The 8,699-nt window shown below is 41.3% G+C and overlaps 1 long non-coding RNA gene across 1 annotated transcript in view; it reads left to right on the top strand.

The window, feature by feature from the left end:
* Positions 1-6,187: 6,187 nt before the first annotated feature.
* LOC119589977 overlaps positions 6,188-8,699 on the top strand; it is a 5,329-nt gene continuing 2,817 nt past the window's right edge. The window contains exon 1 of the long non-coding RNA XR_005230225.1: positions 6,188-6,299. This is a non-coding gene — a long non-coding RNA (uncharacterized LOC119589977). The remainder of the gene's footprint in view (positions 6,300-8,699) is intronic.

Genomic DNA, 8,699 nt, shown 5'->3' with positions numbered 1-8,699 from the left:
ATTATATATAATATATATTATTATATATATATAAAATAAAAAAAATTTTAATATATAAACTAAATGTACATAAAAAACACACCAACACATATATAAACATATATATCTCATCATCAAGGGGCTAATGCCGAGGGGGTGCAAGCCGCACCCATCCTTCTTTTTCCAGCCACGAGGGTCCCTCAGGTTGAGTCCCAGGCGGGCCCCACAGCCCAATTTTTCCTCAGACAGGTCTCGCGAGCTGCCCAAGCCATAAACCTCCTGGGTTGCCCCACAGGTCTCCTCCACCCGGGGTTGTCTGCAAAGAGAAAAACCTGAGGGGCGGGGTGCCCATAGGGAGATGGCTAGGTGCCCATATAGCTTGAGTGGGATCCCAGTTTTTGTAAGTAATGGTCCCATGCCAGTCTACGTGTAACCGTGGGTTTTGGACACATGGCCCTGCCAAACTGTACCCATGATTGGAAAGGGACTTTACAAAAGGCATCAAGACGAGATTAAAGACAGGGATAGCATCCAGGTTTCGTTTCCCATAGCCCAAAACTAGCAGATCAAGGCCTTGAAGACAATAGTTTGGCCTTCTGCATGGTACCGACATCCCAAATGCTCTTGTGATCGATTTCAGGTCTGTTGCCAGACCAACGCCTGCTGAGTTTTTGGGTCTAAACCCCCCAGAGATAGGATACGCTCCCAAAGGTAGAAAAAACCTTCTGTAATTTTCAACGTCCTCACGCAAGAATGGGTCAACTGAACGGGGTTTCCCCCCAAAAAGCTCCTAAATCCTGAATCTTGGTCTTGGTCCAAAAGACTCAGGCCTAAGGGGGTTGCCTCATTTTAAATGCTCAAGAGCCGCACCAGTGACTTCAAAGGCTCAGATTTGGGTAGCAACATCATTTGGAAAAGTCAAAGGGCGAGCCTTGATATTGCCTAGTTTTGTCCACACTGACTTTTGGGTTTGTAGCCTGCCCCTTATCCAGTCCCTCAGGGGTTGAAAAATGTTGGGGCAAGGACACGCCCTTCCCCCACACCGAAATTGACAGGGAAAAAGTTGACAGAGCCCCACCACACTTTTACGCACTTCAGCCCGATAAAGGTTTGCTGTTAGGCCATTCAGAAGAATGTGGGGGAGAACCTTGTTGGGATGCTGAGCAGTGTAATGCCATGGTAGTTGCACAACCCCAAAGATCCCCTTTCCCCCTTCAGAGAGGGATGACCAGCCCCTCAGCAGGTCAGGGGAATGGTACCGACTGCCCGAGGGAGTCAGGACTGTATGCGGCCCGAGCCCTAGGTTCACCCCCAGCCTTTTGAATTCAGCAGGGGTATCAATAGTTGAGCTTTCCCCCTCTTTAGCTTGGAAATCACCATCCTAACCTCTGTAGGGGAAAAGGTTCCTTACTGATGTGGGTCCCGCACAGGCTTTCTGCTTGATCCAAGTAACTGTTGGAAAGGGTTTCTGGTAAATTTCCAAAACTCAGCCCCAAAGTTTATGAAAACCCAAAAAGATCTGAGAGATTGTCCATCCGTTGATCGACTGCAGTACGTGAGGGGGGCTTAGAGTTAGCTTTTTCAGGGCTTTGGGAGGCAGGGTGAAGGTCGTTTTCCAAGAAAGGCCTTCAACCCCCCCTTTAGCAAGATTCCTGAGAAGTTCTTTCCCTTTTCAGCAGTGTCCGAGCCCCTTTCGACGCAAAAATGATTTTTGTTCAGCCGAGCCATGCGCACGCTTCAGGGCCTCAAGTCTCCCTGGAGTGGAATTCTGCCTTGCCCTCGGGCGAGCCAAAACCTCCTGAGCGCTTGAGTTTTTCGCGGTTTAAGAGCTCCCCCAGAGCATCGGTTTTCAAGTTTGTGAAACGGTCAGAGAAGCCAGGGAAACCCCCGGGCACACTCCCCCTCCTTTGTTTGTCCAGGTGAAAAAACTTTTGAGTGGCCAATGGGGGAGGGGAGTTTGAAGTGGACTGAGGGTAGCCCCAACCAGCCTAAAGGGCAGTGCCCCAGAACTCGGCACTCCGAAAACCCTGCAGTTCTGAGGATCCTCCCTTACATGAACAAGAATGTGGTTTTCTCCTTGGCGCTGGTACCCGGGCCAGCGACCTCATTTCTGGGACCCAGCAAAAACCGAAAAAGGGGCTATTCTTGCTGCTGGGACAGTCCCCAACCATGGGGGCCGACAGACATCTCATAGCCAGCTTGGACAGTGGATACGCATTGAAATTTTCCCAGAACAAGCAAAAAATCTCGCCGGGGCAATGTCTGCCACAGAGGAGCTTGGCGGAACACCCCCTTTTTACATCAAGTTTTCATAAAAAAGGACATGAAACCAAAAGCATGCTTCAGTCTCAATGCCCGTAATCATAAACCCGTGCACCCCAACTACGAGGCTGAAGTCAGTGGAGATGGTAGGACACCCTGGAGATGGGGACCATTTCTTGGCCCCCACCAGTAGTAGGTGACCCCCCCACACTGATTGTGTGGTACCCGGTTTCTCACCCCTGAGAGGGCAGCACCTCAAAAACCTAGTCACTTCAATTTCCCCGGGTAGCAGAGGTAAGCTTATCCCGCCCCAAAGAACCCGGGGTTCCAAGCACCTAGCTGGAAAGCACACTGGGTTAAGCCTCGGGGGCACTCCCGGGGCCCAAATAATGTATTAAAAATATATAAAAAATATACTCATTAATTGGGAATTAAGCATGCTTAGTAGTTCTGTACACTTGCAATGATGCAGGTCATTTTTTACACTTTTTTCACTTTTTACCTGCACCATGAACTTTCACACAACCACACAATCATTACTACAGTATCCCTGAACAATGAAATACCCTTTATACATGTTTCAAAATACAATCAAAGCCTTACATTTTCTAAAACAAAACCAAAAAGTATGTTTTATACATTATACCTCTTATACTTTATTAACACTAACCTTTTATAGTTTATCACTGGATGTAATGAAGAAATTGTGTTGCTTGACTGCTTTTGGACATTAACCTGTGGCTTAACTTCTACACGTTGAGGTATAACAGTTGGCTCATGCTCTTGAATTTCAACTGTTTCTTCTATTTAAAAAAAAGTTACAAGATTACTACATATAAATAAGATTAACTATTTTAATCAGCCTCATTTAATATGAGTAAACCATTTTTACGTAAAGAAAAAATAAGACCGTTTTAAAAAATTCCTTATAGAGTAGAGCGGATATCATTGGTACTATCTTCTTCAACATCAAATAATCCATATTTCACTTACTTTTTCTGAATTTAAAAATTCTAACATGGGAGAAAGTGTCATTACAATGGAAAAGTCCAATTAAAATCAAACAATTCGATGGGGACAGTACAACCGTTAAAGAGTGAATCAAACGAAATATTATTATCATAGTATACTTTTATTTTTAAACACATATATAGACCCTACATAAGCTACATAAATGTATTAATTGAGCTAGCTAGCATATGTTATACATACATGAACGAGAGAACTACCAAATCACTGTTAGAGCCCAATTGTGTTATTTTTTTGGAGGCAAAAGGCCATAAGTACCAACAGGTAAACTATGTATATACCCCTGTATGGACTATTGCTTGTTGCCAATATTGCATATGGTATTTGATAATGGGCATTGTACATATATATACGAGTTTGTGAATGTCCAAAGAACACTTTTATACCAATATTAGGAAAAATGAAAATCACAATGATTTTGAAGAAATATGAAGAGATTTTTCATAAAAAATTGAGTTTTGTGTACATTAATACATGAAATATACTTTCTGTCACGACTCTCTGGTAATATGCTGTAGCTTATGCAGGGGTCTATACGGTTCTGAGTAAGAAAAAACTATTATTAAAAAATAAAAGAATAAAAATGATAATATTTCAGTTGGATTTGCTCTAACAGTTGGTATTGTCCACAGTTTACAAATTTGTTTGAAATTTTAAATGATCATTTCTGTTGTAAAGAGCACTTTAATATGAAGGCCACCTCAGGAGTGGGAAATTTTTAATTATCAATTATTTTATGTTGAAAATGATAGTTTCACAATGATACCCGCTCTAAAATAAAAAAAATATGGAACTTTGAAACCCGTCTCATGCATGCTTCATAAAGAGTTTGTGCAGCAAAATGCACCCTTTCAAAAAATATTAGAATAATGATCCCATTTCCCGGGGTCTGATATTTTAGTCACTTATTTGCAAAAAATGCGCTCAAATGACTGAACTCAACATTTTACTGGTTTCCCATGCCCAACATTATTTTTTCATAAATATCATAGGGGGAAATTATTTTTAAATTTGGGGTAATTAAAAATCTAATTTTATGAAAAAAAGGGTTTTTAGTATATTAAAGGTGATGTTTAAAAATTTATGGAAAAGTTTTTAAGTACATATAACCCCCAAAAAAATTAAAAAACCCCCAGTGACCAGGCCCCCACTCCCCAATTTTTTGGAGGTGGGAAAAATTCAACGGTTGGGGAAATCTCGCGAAAAATTCATTTTACAATTTCTATAATTTAAAATTTGAACCGGTAGTGTATTATGCTAGGATTTTACTATATAATAATCTCATATGAATTTCCACCACAGTTCTCACTTCAAATTGATCCCCCCCCCCCCCAAAAAAAAAGGAACTGGTTTAATTTAAAAAAATGAAAAACTGTGGAGGAAAATCGTATGAGATATTAAGAGTATAAAACCTAGCAGAATACAACATACCGGGTTTAAATTTTAAATTATAGAAAATTGTTAAAATGAATTGCAGCGAGAATTTTAAAAACCCGTTGAATTTTCCCAACTCCAAAAAGTTTGGGGGGGTGGGGGCCTGGTCACTAGGTGGTTTTTAAATTTTTGAGAAGGTTGATAGTACTTAAACACTGCACATATTTTAACATCACCATTTAATATACTAAACCCATTTTTACATAAAGTTAGATTATTAATTCCCCCAGATAATAATAATTCCCATACTGATATTTATGAAAAGAATATGTTGGGCATGGTAAACCAGTAAAATGTTGGTTCAGTCTTTTGAGCGCATTTTTTGCAAATAAGTGACAAAAATAATCAGACACCTGGAGGGATCATTATTCTACATATTTTTTGAAAAGGGTGCAGTTGCTGCACAAACTCTTTATGAAGCATGCATGAGACTGGTTTCAAAGTTCCATATAGTTTTTTTTTTAAAGAGCGGTATCTTTGTGTACTATCATTTTCAACATAAAATAATTGATAATCAAAATTCCACTCCTGAGGTGGCCTTCATATTAAAGTGCTCTTTACAACAGAAATGATCAATTTCAAATCAAAACAAATTTGTCAACTGTGGACAATACCAACTGTTAGAGCAAATCCAAACTAAAATATTATCATATTTATTCTTTTATTTTTTAATAATAGTCTTTCTTACTCAGAACACGTATAGACCCCTGCATAAGCTACAGCATATTACCAGAGAGTCGTGACAGAAATTATTTTTCATGTATTAATGTACAAAAAAACTCAAATTTTTTATGAAAAATCTCTTCATATTTCTTCAAAATCATTGTGATTTTCATTTTCCTAATATTGGTATAAAAGTGTTCTTTGGCTTTCACAAACTCGTTATATATGTACAATGTCATTTTCAAATACCATATGCAATATTTGCAACAAGCAATAGTCCAACAGGTGTTAAAACATAGTTACCTGTTGGTACTTATGGCCTTTGCCTCCAAAAAATAACACATTTGGGGTCTAACAGTGATTTGTAGTTTTTTTGTTTTTTCCATGTATTTAACATATGCTAGCTAGCCCCAATAATAAAATTTATGTAGCTATGTAGGGTCTATATATGTGTTAAAAAATAAAGTATAACTAATGATAATAATATTTCAGTTTGGATTCACTCTTTAAAAGGTTAAACGTCACCATCGGAAAATTTGTTTTGATTGAATTGGACTTTTCCATTGTAATGAGCACCCTTTAATCCCATGGTTAGAATTTTGAACTTCAGAAAAAGTAGTGAAATATGGATTATTGATGTTTAAGAAGATAGTACCCAATGATATCCGCTCTAACTCTATAAGAATTTTTAAATCGGTCTTATTTTTCTTACGTAAAAATGGGTTTACTCATATTAAATGAGGTGATTAAAAAAGTTAATCTTTTTTATATGTAGTAATCTTGTAACTTTTTTAAATAGAAGAAAAAAGTGAAATTCAAGGCATGAGCCAACGTTATACCTCAACGTGTAGAAGTTAAGCCACAGGTTGAATGTCCAAAAGCAGTCAAACAACACAATTTCTTCATTTCATCCAGTGATAAACATATAAAAGGTTAGTGTTTTAAAAGAAGTATAAAGAGGGATAATGTATAAAACATACTTTTTTTGTTTGTTTTAGAAAATGTAAGGCTTTGATTGTATTTTGAAACATGTATAAAGGGGTATTTCATTGTTCAGGGATACTGTAGTAATGATTGTGTGGTTGTGTGAAGTTCATGGTGCAGGTAAAAGTGAAAAAAGTGTAAAAGTGACCTGCATCATTGCAAGTGTACAGAACTACTAAGCATGCTTAATTCCCAATTAATGAGTATATTTTTTATATAGTTTTTAATACATTATTGGGGCACCGGAGTGACCACCCGAGGCTTAACCTCAGGTGTGCTTTCAGCTAGGTGCTTGGAACATCCGGTTCTTGTGGCAGGATAAGCGGTTACCTCTGCTATCTCGGGAATTGAAGTGACTAGGAGTTGAGGTGGCTGCCCTCTCAGAGGTGAGAAGACTGGTAGCCACACAATCAGTGTGGGTGGGTACACTACTACTGTCGGGCCACAGCAATGGTCACCATCTCCAGGGTGTAGCCATAGCCATCTCCAGCTGACTTCACCCTCGGTAGTTGAGGTGACACTGGTTGATGAGTGTATCATGGCATTGAGACTGAAGGATGCTTTTGGCTTCATGTCTCTTATTTATGTAAACTGATGTGAAAGAGGTGTTCTACGCCAAGCTCACATCTGTGGCAGACAATTGCCCCGGCGAGATATTGCATTGTTCTGGGCAAATTCAATGCAGTATCCAGCTGTGACCGAGCTGGCTATGAGATGTCTGTCGGCCCCCATGGTTCGGGAGCTGATCCCAGCAGCAAGAATAGCCTCCTTCTTCGGGATTTGCTAGGTCCAGAAAATGAGGATCGCTGGCACCTGGTACCAGCGCCAAGGAGATCGACCACATTCTTGTTAGCATGTAATGGAGGATCCTCCAGAACTGCAGGGTTTATCGGAGTGCCGAGTTCTGTGGCACTGACCTTAGGTGGTTGTGGCTACCTGCAGGTCCACTTCAAAACTCCCGTCCCTCCATTGGCCACTCTAAAGTGTTTCACCTGGACAAACTAAGGGAGGAGGAGTGTGCCGTGGGTTCACCATGGCAGTCTCTGACGATTCACAGAACTTGACAACCTGATGCTCTGTGGGAGCTCTTCAACCGCGTAAAACTCAAAGCAGCTCAGGAGTGCATTGGCGTACGCCCGAGGGCAAGGCAGAATTCCATCTCCACGGAGACATTAGAGGCCACTGAAGCGTGTCGCATGGCTCGGCTGAACAGTAATCAAGTTTTGCGTCGCATAGGGCTCGGACACTGCTGAGAAGGGACAAAGAACAGTTCATCAGGAATCTTGCTGAGGAGGTTGAAGGCCATTTCTTGGTAAACGACCTTCACCCTGCCTACCAAGCCCTGATAAAGCTGAACTCTAAGCCCTCCTCACAGATGACTGCAGTCCGATCAACGGATGGACAGATCATCTCAGATCATGTTGGGGTTCATGAACATTGGGCTGAGTTTTTGAGCAATTATACCAGGTAGACCTTCCAACAGTTAGCTTGGATGCAAGCAAGCAAGCCTGTGCTGGACCCACACATCAGTAAGGAACCTCTTACCCTAACAGAGGTTAGGATGGTGATTTCCAAGCTGAAGAGTGGGAAAGCTGCAGACGTATGTGATATCCCTGCTGAAATTCTAAAGGCTGGGGGTGAACCTATGGCTCGGGGCCTGCATACAGTCCTGACTGCCATCTGGCAGTCAGGTACCATTCCCCCTGACCTGCTGAGGGGCATGGTCATCCCTCTCTGGAAGGGGAAAGGGGATCGTTGGGATTGTAGCAACTACCATGGCATTACACTGCTCAGCATACCAGACAAGGTTCTCGCCCACATTCTTCTGAAATGGCCTAACAGCAAACCTTTATACAGGTACTGAAAGTGCTGTAAAGTGTGGTGGGGCTCTGTCAAACTTCTTCCCTGTCAATTCAGGTGTGAGGCAAGGCTGTGTCCTTGCGCCAACACTTTTCAACACCTGTATGGACTGGATAATGGGCAGAGCTACTAACCAAAGTCAGTGTGGAGCTAAACTAGGCAATATCAAGGACTCAGACCTTGACTTTGCCAATGATGTTGCTATCCAATCTGAGTCCTTGAAGTCACTGGTGGCGGCTCTTGATGCATTTAGCAATGAGGCGAAGCCCTTAGGCCTAGAGGTCTCTTGGACCAAGACCAAGATTCAGGACTTTAGGAGCTTATTAGGGGAACCCGTTCAGTTGATCCATTCTTGCGGTGAGGACGTTGAAGTTACAGAGAGTTTTACATACCTTGGCAGCGTAGTCCATATCTCTGGGCTGTCAGACCCAAGAACTCAGCAGACGATTGGTCTGGCAACAGGAGCCATGAACTCGATCAACAAGAGC

Source organism: Penaeus monodon, chromosome 26 (genome assembly GCF_015228065.2).
Source record: "Penaeus monodon isolate SGIC_2016 chromosome 26, NSTDA_Pmon_1, whole genome shotgun sequence".
NCBI classification, from domain to species: domain Eukaryota; kingdom Metazoa; phylum Arthropoda; class Malacostraca; order Decapoda; family Penaeidae; genus Penaeus; species Penaeus monodon.
The sequence above is the reverse complement of the archived record's forward strand: the minus strand, read 5'-3'. Positions and strand labels throughout refer to the sequence as shown.